The following is a 16,593-nucleotide window of genomic DNA, read 5'->3' as shown; positions in this document are numbered from 1 at the left end:
ACTTTTTTCGTGAAGTCATCCTGAACAAAATGTAAAAGGTTGCAAGTCGATAGGTGCTGTATTTAAAAATCGATTTTTTTTTAGCTACATAAATGCCCTGGTGTAATACTTATGGCAAAACAGAAATATTAATACTGAGATGAAATCACTAGTTTGTAAAGTCAGAAAAGACCATAACGAAGTATACGTCAGAAACAAGACCCGATACCATCAAACACACAAAATCTGTATTAAAAATAGCAAAGATGAAAATACTGAGATAGACCGGCCTGTGTCGTCGCCCCCGCTAGCGAAATTATTCCGATTCGATTTTTTTACACAAACTTACTCAAAAAGAGGCCCTTATAACATACCCACAGGGTACCGGGCGGTTCTTTTGGTAAAAAAAATGTTTAAACAATTTTTTTTAAACAAATTCACAAAAATAATTTTTTCATTTCGAAATTTTTTTTAGATAATTTGGGTCATTCTGAGCAAAAAAGGTCTCTTGTCATTTTTCTCTAAAATTATTGATTGTTGTCAAGTTATATGCGATTAAAAATTTGAAAAATGCGAAAATTGCCATTTTCAAAGCTTAATAACTCAATTAAAAAATATTATTATGACATTCAAGAAGTGACCAATTCAAGTTTCAAACCCCTTCTTCAAGGTCCTGAAGAGATTTTTGTCATTATTTTATTACAAAGCTGTTATTTTTTATTATTAACAATTAGCGCTATAGTCCATGATGTATCATCGTCCCCATAAGTGAAATTATTCCGATTCGATTTTTGCACAAACTTACTCAAAAAGAGGTCCTCACATAATACACAAGTATAACACAAGTATAACATATCCACTGGGTGCCGTGGTCGAAAAATTGTTTAAACAATTTTTTTTAAACAGATACACAAAAATAATTTTTTCACTTCGAACAATTTGGTTTTAGATAACTTCTAGAAGGGATATTCTGAGCAAAAAAGGTCTCTTGTGATTTTTCTCTAAAATTGATTGTTTTCGAGTTATAGGCGATTTGAAAAATGCGAAATAAACTACGCGATTTAAAATATGAAAAATGCGAAAATGTCCATATAACTCGACAACAATCAATTATAGAGAAAAATCACAAGAGAACTTTTATGCTCAGAATAACCCAAATTATCTAAAAAAAAAAAAGAATGTGTGTGTACTTTGTACGTACGTAAGAAGTTATACTTCTATTATATGATTTGAACGAAATAAATATACTTTCAATAGGTTATTTGTATTTTATTTAAAGATTAAACTAATTTTTACTTACTACTTTCCAAAAATGTTTATTAAAATAATACCAAAAATAAAAAAAATAGAAAATACAAGGGTTCGAACCGGGGACCTCTCGATCTTCAGTCGAACGCTCTACCACTGAGCTATACTCCCTTTGTTTTTACGGATTACAAGATTTCCAGACATAGTGACAAATAGATGAAGTGAAGTATAAAAATACTTTAAATACTACTTACTATCTTCTTCCCGAGGAAGACAAATCCAAAGACATAAAAATTATAATAAATATATTTACTTAAAACACTAATATATTCTTTGCACACCCTTTTTGGACTGATACATGCATAACTTAAAAGATTTAGCAATGAACTCCATACTGTCTATGTGCGCATGCGCGCAGAATAATAAAAATTCACACCCAATCGCGCCTAAAGAAGTATAACTTCAAAAGTCGTTCGCAATGAAAAAATTATTTTTGTGAATTTGTTTTAAAAAAATTGTTTAAACAATTTTACGACCACGGCACCGCCCGGCACCCTGTGGATGTGTTATAAGAACCTCTTTTTGAGTAATAGCCCAATAAATGACCGCTTTGGAGTGTAATTTCCAGGGGCAACTCCAAATTGCATGAAAATTTGGATTTAGGTTCTACTTACCCTCCACTTCAAAGTTGAATTTGTGCCGTTGGTTGCTTTTACTTGGGGGTGACATTTACCCCTTCTCGGGGGTGAAAAACGCGTGTTTAAAATAAGGCCGGAAATGGATAAATTGACTTATTTTAAGCACCTTTTGTTCTATAAAGTTTTTTACATAAGTCAATACTTTTCGAGTTATTCGCGATTTAAAATGTTGATTTTTCGACAAAAAAACCTCGTTTTCAGACCGTTTTTCCCAAATAACTCAAAAAGTAAATATTTTATCGAAAAAAATATTTTTAGGAAAAGTGTAGCCTATAAAAAAACGAAAAAAAATGGTGTACCAGTACAGTCTACAAATTGAGTAGAAGCAAAGTTGTACCTCATGAAAAATACGTTCTTATTTGTCTAATTCCAAATCGAATAATTCAACGCGAAATCACCGAAGAAAGAAGCGTTTTTCGGGAAAACCTTATTAACATTTTTAAAGTATCGAAAAAAAGCTTATTATTTGTTTTTTACAAAAGTTTATAGCATCAAAAATAAACGAGTTACACTGAAAAAAAGTTTGCCCCTTTTTTTTTGGTAAAAAAATCGTGAAAACCTCCCTCTATTTAGCACCCTAAATGAAATTAATCGTTTGGCTTTACCATCTATTTTAACTCTATGTGTATTGTTTATATGATCTATAAGTTTGATTGGCTTGAAGTGCTTATTTTTAAAAACATTTGGTTTTATAGTAAAAAAAAATTTGCTAAAAATTTTTGAAAAATTTCATTTTTTAAAAATAACTTAAAAAGTATTAGTGATGAGAAAAATCTTAAAGAGTAAAAAAATGTACCTAGGTTTTCCTATTATATGTAAATATGCTAGTTTCATTTTGTTTATCCGTAAGACAAAAATTGGTTAAGGTATGGCTGTTCAAAATTTGCATACACTCGTGATTAGTGACCCATTCAAGCTTTCTCAATTATAACCCTTTCAAAAATAAACACTTTAAACCGGTGAGACTGACAGATCATATAAAAAATAGATAGGTAAGTAAATTGTTTGTAAAGCGGTAGCGATTAATTTCATTTGGGGAGCTAAACACGGCGAGATTTTCATGATTTTTTACAAAAAAAAAAAGAGGGCCAACTTTATTTTGATCGTATTTCGCTTATTTTTAATGCTAAAACTTTTGTTAACAATTAAAACAAAGCTTTTTATAAACACTTTAAAAAAGTTTAAATGGGGTTTTCCCCAAAAGTGCTTAATTTTTCGGTGATTTCACCTTGAAATATTCGATTTGGAACTGGACGAATAAGAACGCATTTTTCATGAGCTACAACTTTGTTTTTATTTGGTTAATAGACTTTACTGATACACCTGATTTTACTGATTTTTTTTTTTATAAGCTACACATTTGCTAAGGACATTTTTTTCGATAAAATATTTACTTTTTGAGTTATTTGCGAAAATCCGTCTGAAAACGTAGTTTTTTTGTCGAAAAATCAACATTTTCAATGACAAATAACTCGAAAAGTATTGACTTACATAAAAAACTCTATAGAAGAAAAGTTGCTTAAAATCAGTCAATTTATCCATTTCCGGTCTTATCTTGAACGTATGTTTTTCACCCCCGAGAAGGGGTGACTGTCACCCCCCAAGTAAAAGCAACCAACGGCACAATTTCAACTTTGAAGTGGAGGGTAAGTAGAACCAAAATCCAAATTTTCATGCAATTCGGAGTTGCCCCTGAAAATTACACGGTATCGCCGAATTTCCCGTTCATTTACTGGGCTATAAGTTTGTGCAAAAAAATCTAATCGAAATAGTTTCGCTAACGGGGGCGACGATACAGTTGGACTATAGCGCTAATTGTTAAAATTAAAAATAGCACCTTTGTAATAAAATAATGACAAAAATCTCTTCAGGACCTTGAAGACGGGGTTTGAAACTTGAATTGGTCACTTTTTGAATTTCATAATAATAATTTTTAATCGAGTTTAAGACTTGAAAATGGCCATTCTCGCATTTTTCAAATTTTTAATCGCATATAACTCGACAACAATCAATTTTAGAGAAAAATGAAAAGAGACCTTTTCTGCTCAGAATTGCCCAAATTATCTAAAAAATATTTTTCGAAATGAAAAAATTATTTTTGTGACCACGAATTTTGCGACCACGGTACCGCCCGTCACCCTGTTGGTTGATGTGTTATAAGGACCTCTTTTTGACTAAGTTTGTGCAAAAAAATCGAATCGGAATAATTTCGCTAGCGAAGGCGACGATATACAAATATACAGCCAGGTCTAAGAAGAATTACATAAAATACGTTGAGAGACTGAATATGAAAGATGAATAAAAGCATGAAAACATCAGTAAAAAAACAAACAAAATTGTTTGTAGCGAAAAAGAAGAAGTGAAAAAATAAACCAAAATAAAACACAGCGATTTAGACGGGGTAGACACAATATTGAATGCCAGACGAACAACGGTTATTAGTTATTACAACAACAGACAGACAGAAAACAATGTAACAAGTAGGTACGTAGATAGAATATTTATCAAATTTTGCAAATTTAAATTTGTTAAAATAAAAAATGTATTGTTAATTATTTTTACTGATATGAGGATAATACCTTCTAACATAAATTACAAATACAACATACATTACCAGTAGTAATAAAATGCAAGATCAAAATTCAACAGATTTTTCATAATAAACGTACATAATACCTAGGTACACATTTTTCTCGCGCTATTTTAAATAATAAAAACGATGTTTTTTATAAATATTATTTTACTTACTTGATAGAATGCTTACAAATTTCGTCACTTTTTCACATTTTAAATAATGCAGCTTGCAAAAGGACGCCGAAATAATTTATATTTCAGCTTTGACAAAAACTTAAAATCATTTTGACGGCTACCAAAGGTAATACGATGCGCAGGGAATGTGCGTATGGGTACGTAACAAGTGCATTGTTTTTGCGGTAAATCAGGCACAAAAGTTTTTCGGCGAAATACCTAAACTATTCCACCAATGAATTAAAATTTATATAAAACTAAATTATCTAAAAATGAGTCTAAGGAACACACAGTTTTTTCTCATATAATATACATCAATTTTGATTGGATTTTAAAAAGTGACATATCGTTGTAATACTCAATTAGTCAGCAATGAATTTAACTTAATTTTAGTGTAGGTATATGATTTCTCTATGATGAAATAATCAAACCAAATAGACAAGGGCCATTAGGAAAAAATAAATTGATTTTTAAATATAGCACCTATCGACTTGCAACTTTTTGCATTGTGTTCAGGATGATGTCAAGAAAAAGTCTACTATAGAAAAATGGGTGGATATGCATAATTGCATTTTAAAGTTCATAAAATACACCCAAAAGTGCATAAACATGTCAAATTAAACAATTTAAGGCCAGATTTTGTTACTCGGGGGGTTTTTGGGGTCGCTGAACACGACTGTGCCATCAGAACTGACCTCCGGAGTACCTGGTGCTAAGTGTCATCGCTAAGGCACGTCATATTCTGGAGTTTCGAGGGTTTTCGGCATTAAATTGATGAAAATATATTACTCGGGCGGTTTTTGGAGTTGCTGAACACGAATACCCCAGGAGAATTGACTCCCGGAGCACCTGGTGTCAACGTTCACGGCTAAGGCACGTCATTTTCTGGAGTTTCGAACGTTTTCGAACTTTAATGCATGCAAATAGATTACTAGGGGGTTGAGATAACTGCTAAGACATGTTATCTTGTAGAGTTTGGGGGAGTTTTGGGCACTAAGTGCACCGGGGGTCGTATTCTGATGGCTTATTTTTGTTCAGTGATCCCAAAACCCCCGAGCAATCTGTTTGCATCAATTTTGTCCCGCACACCCTCGAAACTTCAGACCACGTGCCTTAGCATGCTCGGAAGGTCTGAATGTGGTCCTCAGTATGCTTATTTTGACAAGTTTATGCACTTTCGGATACATTTTATGCAGTTTAAAATGCAAATATGCATTTCCACCCATTTGTCTATAGTAGATTTTTTTCCTGATAAATCACAGCTCCTGCTCATGTTGGTTGTTCAAATTAGGTATGAAAAAGTCAGTAATCCTGGCTCTATAGCGGTTACTTTTGACTGTAACGTTCTGGCCAGCATAGTTTTTGAAGAAGTACGGACCAATGATTTCACCAGCCCATAAAGCGCAGCAAACAGTCAGTTTTTCTGAATAATGGTGTCTTAACATACATTTTAGGCTTATATTCACTACATATACGGCAGTTTTGTTTGTCGACGTAGCCATTCAACCAAAAGTGAGCTATATTTCTAAATAAAATTCGCTTATAAAAATCGGGATCAACGGCAATCTCGTTTTGGACCCATTCGACAAATCTACGCCTTGCTAGGTGATCGTGAAGCTTCGATTCTTGCACAAGTTGGATTTTATTTTGTAAGCACGCAAACAAATATCTTTCCGCAAAATCTTCCATAAAGTTATGTACACATGTTCAACTGCTGTGCACGATGGACTCAGATATCAAATGCAGGACAACTATTCCATATTGCAGAAGATCGAGAAGCCTTCGAATGGTGATCGCCAACGTCGGATAATTCTGATATGGCACGTGAAGAAGAAGAAGAACGATGGAGAATAGACCGACTCGGGTCTTCCTCTATACTCTATGCCAGGGATTACCAATTGGCGAACCGCAGTCCGCATCCGGACCGTAGGCTAGTTTTCTGCGGACCGCTATTAAATTCAGAATGTACCTAGTGTTTGGCAATTTTGAAAATGTTTGGCTATGAAATTGCGTTCTATGTTTGGCTCAACTTATGTGTGCGAGCCGCCTTTTTAAGAATGAACTTTATTAAAAATCGGTACAGATCTCAGCCAACAGTTAAATATCTCAACTCCCTAATTAGAATCAGTTGCACTAAACTCACTTCAAATTTCAGACAGGTTGTACATAATAAAAAATGTCATCTTTCTTACTGATAATTTAATGTTGTAAAGAATTTTCCCCTTATTGTTTTACTCAAACTGTAATGTAAAATTGTCATGTGCGTTTTTGTATATTCATTACCTCTCTAAAATATGTTAAGTGTTAGGAGGACTTTTCTGCTGTGCATTTAATTAAAATAGTTTTCAGATTTTAAGTTTGTAACAAACATCTTGCAATGAAACTGATGTAGAAAAGACAACATGTTAATCACCATTTTGTACTATGATTATTTAGTTTATATTTTTCAGTTTCAATAACTGGATTTAAAGAAAGTTAATAACTATGTACAAAACTGAAAATGAAGAAAAACATGAGAAAGACGTCATTAACATACAAATATAAATTTCTAACTTTTAAAAATTTCTCAGTAATAATAATAATTACAATACCTGTCACAATTGAGAATGCGAAAAATTCCCAACAAATACATTTATTAAAATTTTATAATTTATTATTAACATAGTTTTTTAATCATTTATTTATTTATTCAATTCGTTATTGCCAATGTGCTAATTACATACGCTAATCATATAGTGCGATACGCACCATATAGTGCGACGTGCCTTTGCGGTGGATTAAGGGTCGAGTGGACATAATTAACAATTAAAAATAACAGTATAAATTTAAATAAGCCCCGATTATTCATCAGAATCTTGAAATTTAACGTTTAACCTTCAATTTAGGCACTTCCTCAAAAATAATAATTTGCACATGAATTTTGAAGCTTCGAAAATATTTATTTTCGCATTTTTCAAATTATAAATCGTTTAAAACTCAAAATCTATCAACTTTTTAGAAAAATGACACAAGATCTGCTTTGTTTAAGATGACCCAAAAATGCTAAAAACATTTTTGAAAGCAAAAAAGGTAATGTTTCGAATTTGTTAAAAAAATTGAAAGATTTTCACCTCAAAAATTTTACCCGGCTCAAAAATTTCACCCGGCATCCTTCTGATTTGTTTATAGGACCGTTGGTCGTTTGGAAGAATCCGCAAAGAAACCAAATCAGTACAATAACCAGACACAGGTACCATTAAATCCGGACCCCGAAAGTGTCATAGCTTTTCGAAACGGACCCACATAGAATATAATTGGTGACCCCTGCTCTATGCTATGTTTTACACAGCAGCAACAACTTTTTCTGTAAGCGCTGTGCGACGCGCGACGTCTCTGTGGATGCGCATTATTATTTAGAGTAAACGTAGTACGAAAACCTTCCATGGTTATTCATGGTTCCATGGCAAGGCAACTGTCTCGTTTACTGAACGCTTATAGTGTCTACTTTGTTCTGCGCGTTCGTACTGTGCATACAGTTGCTTGTGTGCTAGTAGTGATGGTTAAATTTATTTTCACTTACTGAGTAAAGTTTGAGATATTAAAGTCTTAATTGAAGTGAAAAATTTAGGTGGAAAGAAACTCAAAAATGAAAAGAAGTTCGTGCTTTAACGTTACATGAGAAGGGAGACTCCGTAATCACTGAAGCACGTGATATTGGTGTTTTAAAAGAGGCAAGTTATCAATTGAAACGGTCGAATGTGTCGTTACCTTCAGGAACTGTTACCTTCAGGGACAGGAGCTGATAAAAAGACATCATCCAGGACTAACACCATCATCAAGCGCGCAGTAATGTTAACCCTTCCATAACTGCCACGGAACACAAAAATAAATATCCTGATCTCATTCAGAACGTTTCAATAAGAACAATTCGTCACCGGCTTCAGAAAGATCTAGCACTGGCAAGTGGGAGTGCTCGCTCCGCTCACGCGTTAAAATATCTCAATTGTTAATCGCCCTTATTAATACACTTGTTGGTTAAATAACTATTAATTTGCAATGGACGATATCGAATCGGAGGCTATTGAAAATACAGAGTGATCAACACAAACCAGATATATTATCCTCTACATACATAGGCGCTCATACACACGGGCAGGGGGGGCCGTGCCCCCCCCTAGCTTTTCGGGAAAGAAAAAAATTAAATTTATATTACATAAACGCATTTTTGTCAAAACATTATTGGATAATTTTGAGAGATAAATTGGAAACAACATATTATTATTAATAAAAAAAATTCACATATTGGGTAGTTATTAATAGTTTAACAAAAAATCTTTGTGTCTGCGACAGTGGTCTGTATGGAATGTGCATAATACACATTTCCCACAATCACGCTATGCTACTAACGAAAACATTGACAGAGATTAGAGGCTTGGGAAACATATACACTGTAATCGACACCCAAAATTACAAATTAAATTAATCATTTATACTGCAAAAAAACCATATCAGCAAGAATTCCGATCTCTGATCGATAATCACTAATGAGCCATTTGTCTTTAACAACTAGTATAAAGTAATTATATTTTATATTTTGAAAAAATTCATACTGAAAAATAATTTTTAAAATTTATTGAACATAGTCAAATTTTAGTTAGCAAAAGTATTTTTTTAGTAAGTAGATTATTTTTAAAGTGTGCATTATGATGAACAGAACAATTTTATTTAAATGAAAAACAGGTGATCTTTCATGATGAATGAGTGTTATATACAGGGTGTCCCAAAAGTAGCGGAAAGGCCGAATAATTCGCGAAATGAACATCGGATCGAAAAACTGAAAAATACGTGTTCAATAATTTTCAAAAATCTATGCGATGACACTAAACAAGTCCACCACTTCAACCCCTGGGTGTGGAGCGGGGGGTAACTTTAAAATCTTAAATGGAACCCCTAATTTTTGTTGCAGATTTGGATTTCCCTTGTAAAAATAAGCAAATTTTATTCGAGCCATTTTGCGAATTGTGGATAGGTAGATAGTGTTATAATCGGAAAAAACGGTATATCGTGATACCACAGCAAAATTATAGAAACGGTCTAATATCTCGAGAAATATATGTACTTCCAGATAAAACTAAAAAACACGTGTTTAATATTTTTCAAAAATCTATAGAATGACACCAAACAGGATTTTTCATTCCACACTCTGGAGGTGGGGTGAGAGTTAACTTTAAAATCTTAAATAGGAACCCCCGTTTTTTCTTGCAGATTGAGTTTCCTCCTCAAAAAATAAGTAACATTTATTCGAACTTTTTTAGAATTGTTGACGGATGGCGCTATATTCGGAAAATGCGATTTATTTGCGCCATCTATCAACAATTCTAAAAATGTTTGGAATATGTGTGCCTTATTTTTCATAAGGATTCTATATCTGCAAAAATAAAGGGGGCTCCTTTTTAAGATTTTACAGTAAAAACTTGGTTCGACACATACTCTTGGTTAGTCTGCTCGCCAAAGTTGAAGGGAAGTCTTTGCAAGCATTGTATTCTTTTCAAACGGGTTTTAAAGAGAGGCTCAACTTTTGTGGTACCCATGACATTTCCATTTAAAAACTTGGTCTAGTGTTTAAATGTATGAATAATTCCTCACAACAGGGTTCAAACTAGGTTTTTTAGGTGGTTTAAACTACAGTAGACTCCCTCTATAACGAGAACTGAAATGGTGAATTAATTATCTCGTTATAAGCGGATCTCGTTATATCAAACAATAATAATATTGAAATCTTTTGATGCCTCTTACGTAGTTTATTATGTGTCGATGGTCAACCTGAACAGTGAACAATGAGACTTCGCCGCCATAAATTGTAAATTTCCTATAGTATTCAATATCGGTCTATAAACAGGCAGATGTTTATTACAGGTGGCCGAGTTTATTATAGCACTGGCCTCGATAATAAGACAGATGTTGGGCATTTCTATATACAGGTAGTTGGGGCATTTATTTATTTATGACCATTACAACGCTAAAAACAGGTAAAGACAAGTATTCTTCGATTTAAATTTTCCTCGTTATAACCAAATATGCCTCGTTATAGAGCGTTATAGTTCAATAGGAATTTCATGGGACACCTCGTTATAAGCGAAACCTCGTTATATCCGTGTTCGTTATAGAGAGAGTCTACTGTATATATTGTCATCCGAAATATACAAAATGTAATGTGTAACATCTTCACGTTTGGCCCCCCCTAAAAATTTTTATATGGGCGCCCTTGTCTACATACTTCTTGAATCAAAACTTTTATGCTCTTAATAATTTTACTTAAAAAAGGTATACTACATTCATCTCGTTAAACTCAACCGTTTTTGAGATAAACGCATTTTAAATCTGCTAGGCAACATAATTTTTTGCATATCATTGTAGTTACACCCGAAAAATAACTTAAAACCATAAAAATTTACAAAAATGTATCGCAAATTTCTTCAAATGAAACTTGCGATGCAATGACATAAATATGAGAACTGGCACAATTATTATGGTTCCAGTTATTGTTCCAATATGTATTTTTCGGGTCTAACTACAATGATATTATGCACAAAAATAGAGGTTGTATCGCAGATTTAAAATGCGTTTATCTCGAAAACTGTTGAGTTTAGCGAGATGAATATAGTATACCTTTTTTAAGTAAAAATATTAAGAGAATAAAAATTTTGATTCAAAAAGTATGTAGAGCGGGAGATAAAAAAAAACTGAACGTATTAAATGAGCACCGAAAGGCGTATGTGGCGCCCTCTGGGTAATACATCATTTTTGGTGGCGAATTTAGATTTCTCATCCCAAAAAATCCCCGCTTACCAAATTTCGTGTTGTTATCCCATGCCTGTCAGGAAATATTCAAGAATAAATAAAATAAAAATTTTAACTTTAACACCCTGTATTTCGGTTATTATCAACTTTTGTACTAAGGTAAGTTAGCTTAAATCGACCTATTTTAACTTCGGGAATCTAAGGTTAAGCTATGGCCCATTCTTTACCAAACACCCTGTATATGCTTCATCTACCTGGAAAAGGCGTTTGACAGAATTCGAAGAAAGAACATATGGAAGACACTAAAAGAAAGGGGAGTCGACAGACACATAATAGAAGTAATAAAGGATATACACAAAAATAATAGAAATACAGTAAGAACCAATAACGAGGAAACCAGAGAATTCACTAAAAGTCAAGGCGTCAAACAGGGATATGTGTTGAGTTCACTGCTATTCTCAGTGGTACTGGATGAAGCAATAAAGAAAGCCAAGAGAAGAATGAGAAAACTAACGTTATACTGGCAAATGAAACAGATCCAACTATCGGAGCTACTATTTGCATGCAATATGGTATCTACTGATAGCAGAAAACAGAGAAGACTTACAGAACAATCTTGAAATTCTAGAAGAAGAACTAAACATAAATATGAAAATTAATACAGAGAAAACAAAAACAATGATAATTTCAAATACGAAGAAGACATACACAATAGAACTAGACGGAAAACAACTAGACCAAGTGGAATATTTTAAATACCTAGGAGTAATAGTCGAATCAAATGGTAAACAAGACATGGAAATAAACGAGAGAATGGGACGAACAGGAAGCTTATTTAACACTATGAAAACAAAGATTTTGGGAAAAAAGAGATACCGAAGAAGGTAAAAACGGCAGTCGTTAGATCAATGGTTAGACCAACAATCTTGTATAGCAGCGAGACACTGACATTGACGGGAGACAAAAATCCAGAGTCAATGCAATGGGAATGAGGTTCCTGAGGAAAACAGCAAACAGAAAGAGAACGGACAACATACGAAACGAAACAGACAAAACCTAAAACTAGAACCAATCAATGAAAAAATAGTAGAGGGACAACTTAGGTGGTTCGGGCACGTGTGTAGAATATCGAACGAGAAACTAACGAAAACTATCGTGTTCGAAACGAGAGCGCAGGGGAAAAACAAAAAAGGAAGACTTTAATAGAGTTATGTGGGTATATGAAATAAGAAAAGAAGTCGATAAGAAAGGATTGACATTGGAAAGTGCAAGAAAACTAACACTCCATACAGCACAGGTCATCTTTAAGATATCTTATTTACAACCAAATATGGTCTCAATGTCTTGAGACTTTTAAAAGATATCTTTAAAACGCCAAATTTAAGATATCTTTTAAACATCATCTTTAAGACATTTTTTCTTAAAAATAAGTTATAATTACGAATTTAAAAGTTAGGTTAGGTTAGTAAAACAAGACAAGAGCTGGTAGCTAATAAAAGACAAACTCCAAACAAAAGCTTTTTCACATCAATGGCTTTAGTGGTATTTCCTATATCTTGTGATGAAGATATGGTCTTATTTGAGGGATATTTAGAAGACTCCACAGATTTTAATAATGCAGTAGGTTTAGATTTAGATTGTTATATTATTAAAGTACAAAATTAACTTTGTTATCAAGAGTAAATGCATGCTCCCAATTCAACAGCTCACCTTAACAATATGCTCTTAAAAATATATTTTTTAGGTATCAAAGCTTGTTAAAGTAGGAGGATCAAAAGCCTATGATTTTGTATCAAGAGTTGGAAAATCAATTATTAGCAATGAGCAAGCTTTAAAGTACAGTTGGCTGGGACAAAAAAGCAAACAAAAGTCCTACATCTAAAATTTGAATAGCAATAAACGTATTTTTAGAACCTAATTATTTTTATTAAAAGTTCATTTAAAATATTTCATAAAAAATTAAAAAGCAAGCTATCCTAAACACCTTAATAAATAATAGACAAAAAAAGACATCTTTAAGATGTAAGGATTTGTAACATCCGTACATCTTTAAGACGTCTAAAACATCTTTAGTACCCAAGTTATCTTTTAGATTTCTTTAAGATGTCTTTGTGTTATCTGGGACACGATCGGAAAACATGGAGATGGAGACTACAATACCGAACTCAACTCCACCAGCCTTGCACCTAAAGGTAGAAAGACTTAGATATAAACACCAGCAAAACCAAGCTAATGATCATCAGTAAGCAAAACATAACTGGAGCAAATTTGTATGTGAACCAAATGAGAATTGAAGTGTCTCACAATACAACTATTTGTGTATCACAATAATGTAATACACATGCATGTCACTGTATTTGAATATTTTAAATAAAAACGATGTATGTCCCTATTATTTGATTAAAAACTTACCAATTCCATCAATTCTCTAAATTTTGAATAATGCACCTTGAAATGACGCCGAACGTTTCACGAAATACACAATTCACGTTTGATACATATCATATATGAACTTTTAAAATTATTTTGACAAGCAATGGTAGTGTGATGCGCAAAGAAAATTGCGTATACGTTAAAACCGGCGTTATCACATCACGGTATGCTGCAAAAAACTGTTTGTATTTTTCTACGAAGTACTGAAGTCATTCCACCACTAAATTAAAATTTAGTTTTTAGAGTTTAGGTTTAGGTGACCACCTAAACTTTGCCATGTAAGGTTCTGTCTACAATTTTCCAACCAATATGGTTGATGTCATGTGATGTCAGGGGTTAATCTGGAAATACTTTTAACATCCTTTAAAATCAGATAATATCATGTAACTCCAACTGTTTAAAATCAATTTAAAGGTTTTTACCCGTACATTTTGGTGGCTTAAAGCATGTAAACCTGTGATAACACTGATGATGGAATATTGATTCCGAAAACGTTTTGTTGTGATACAGCCCTTTTTAGGGATTTTAAATACATATACCTTTTACAAGATAAGGTTTTTATTTTTTGTGATTTATGGTATACAGCCAGTACAGGAATTTTTCCTTGTGATATTTTTATATATTGTTTTCAGGAGGGATAAATATAATATGTTGTTTCGAAGAGTAAGACCAGGAGACAATATTTCAACAAAATTGTTATGGCAGCTCTAGAGTTAATATTTAAGAACACTCAATGGCCAGATATGGGCATCAATATAGATGGAGAAAATTAAGGGCCGGTACTTTCTGTCCCGATTAACCGGGGTTAAATCGGGACAGAAAGTTCCGGCCCTAAATTATCTGAGGTTTGCAGACAACTTACAAGAGACAATTTCTATGATACATTCGCTTTAAACTCTGTCGAGAGAAGTCTGTTTAAAAATAAACTTTGGGAAAACTAAGCTTATGACAAATCTATCTTTTTTTCTCATTATTTTTATTTTACTGCAATTCATTTTTAAGCCTACCACTCCGGAAACTTCATCTAATTATGTAACATTTCATTTAGTTCTGAGCTATTATCTGCTATTAAAACTATGCCATCGGTAAATCTTAAATGATTTAATGATCCGTTGATCTTTATATATCCTTGTTATTTCAAGGGTGAACATTAAATTGGTGAATCTAGAGATTAAAAGCGAGATATTGTAATGTACCCATCGATGCAACAGCTATGAGATGTAGCTTTGACAGTAAATTGAAAATATATCAGACAGGAAACACCCTGTGGAAGGAAGGTGTACCCATACAAGCAGAAGCTACACAGCACAGAAGAAACACTGATGGCTCAAAAACATCGGATGGAATAGAAGTCAGTATAGTAGGAACAAATTAAGAGATACATTTTCCGATAAGTCTATCTAATGGCATGTCCGCATTTCGTGCGTACCAGCTGTTCGTCGCATAAATCGGACGTAAGAATTTTCGACGCACACGCTCCATTGGTTATCATTTTCGAGCTAAGATCAAATGATCTGAGCACCGCGTCCTCACTGGTAACAATTTGCGACGAAGCATTAGTTCAATACGCACGAAAAATTTACCAATGCGGACGTGCCATTAGGATGTCACAATTTTCCACGCAGAAATAACGGCAATCCATCACTCAGTGGAAGAAATCAAAGGCAGAAAACAATGTACAGTTCAATTGACATCTTCACAAATAGCCAAGCAGCGCTTAAGACATTCAATTTTGTGTATGTAGGTTATTTCTAAGTTAGTATGGAATTGTGCGATGTCCTAAATAAACTAGTGAGACCGTAGCAAGATTACAAGGTGCACAAGGGTCATAAAGGCAATAAAAAAGAAGATGAAATGATCAAAAAATGTTAATCAATGCCATTCCTTGGACTGGAACCCTTCTGCGGTAAGAAGAATGGTTACAAGAAAGTGAGTAGCAAACAAATCTCTGGAATGGTGGAGAAATTCACGAAGACAGACAAGGCAAAACACTTACTTACAGAACATTCGCCAAAATTTAAGGCAGAACTAATAAGCACAGACAGGAAAGCGATCAAAGCCATAGTAGGTCTGCTAACAGGCACTGTTAAGGCGGGTTGACATTACTAGTGAATAACGAAGGTGGCTCACGCTTACGAATTTTGCCCGTGCTATTGTTAGATATTTTATTATCTATTTTCAAACTCGAGCAGTACATTTGTATCTATGCATTGTATAAATATAAATGTACTACTCGAGTTTGAAAATAGATAATACAATATCTAACAATAGCACGGGCAAAATACGTAAACGTGAGCCACGTTCGTTGTTCACTAGTAATGTCAACCCGCCTTTAGTAAGCACAGTAAGCTGAATAGGCACTTGAAAGTGATGGAATTGCAGATGATGATGATCTGTGTAGATATTTTGCATTAGGCGAAAAAAAGCCACTGGCAAAGAGCTACATGGAAGGTTCAGTCCCGAAGTTATTAGACCTTTTAAAAAGTGTCACTCGAGTACTACAATAATAGATCTTGAAAAGGTCGCAGTGGACTACGCCAAAATCCACCTCATATCTCATGGAATCTATATCTATCATCTTATCACAACAATCCTTCCCATATACCTAAATACCAAATCACTCCCAACTTACTAGATATAAATCTCATTTCTTTTCCTGAACTATCGTGCATTTCTGCGTTTGTATCCACCGTACATCGTCCTTGTC

At 33.5% G+C, this 16,593-nt stretch overlaps 1 non-coding gene across 1 annotated transcript; it reads right to left on the bottom strand.

Annotated features, from left to right (window-relative positions):
• Window positions 1–1,326: 1,326 nt before the first annotated feature.
• On the bottom strand, window positions 1,327–1,398 carry Trnaf-gaa (transfer RNA phenylalanine (anticodon GAA)). Its single transcript has one exon. It is a non-coding gene; the product is annotated as a tRNA-Phe (tRNA).
• Between the last annotated feature and the right edge of the window lie 15,195 nt (window positions 1,399–16,593).

The sequence above is a fragment of the Diabrotica virgifera genome, chromosome 10, assembly GCF_917563875.1.
Source record: "Diabrotica virgifera virgifera chromosome 10, PGI_DIABVI_V3a".
Taxonomy (NCBI): domain Eukaryota; kingdom Metazoa; phylum Arthropoda; class Insecta; order Coleoptera; family Chrysomelidae; genus Diabrotica; species Diabrotica virgifera.
Note: the sequence above shows the minus strand (reverse complement) of the source record. Positions and strands in the feature narration are given on the sequence as shown.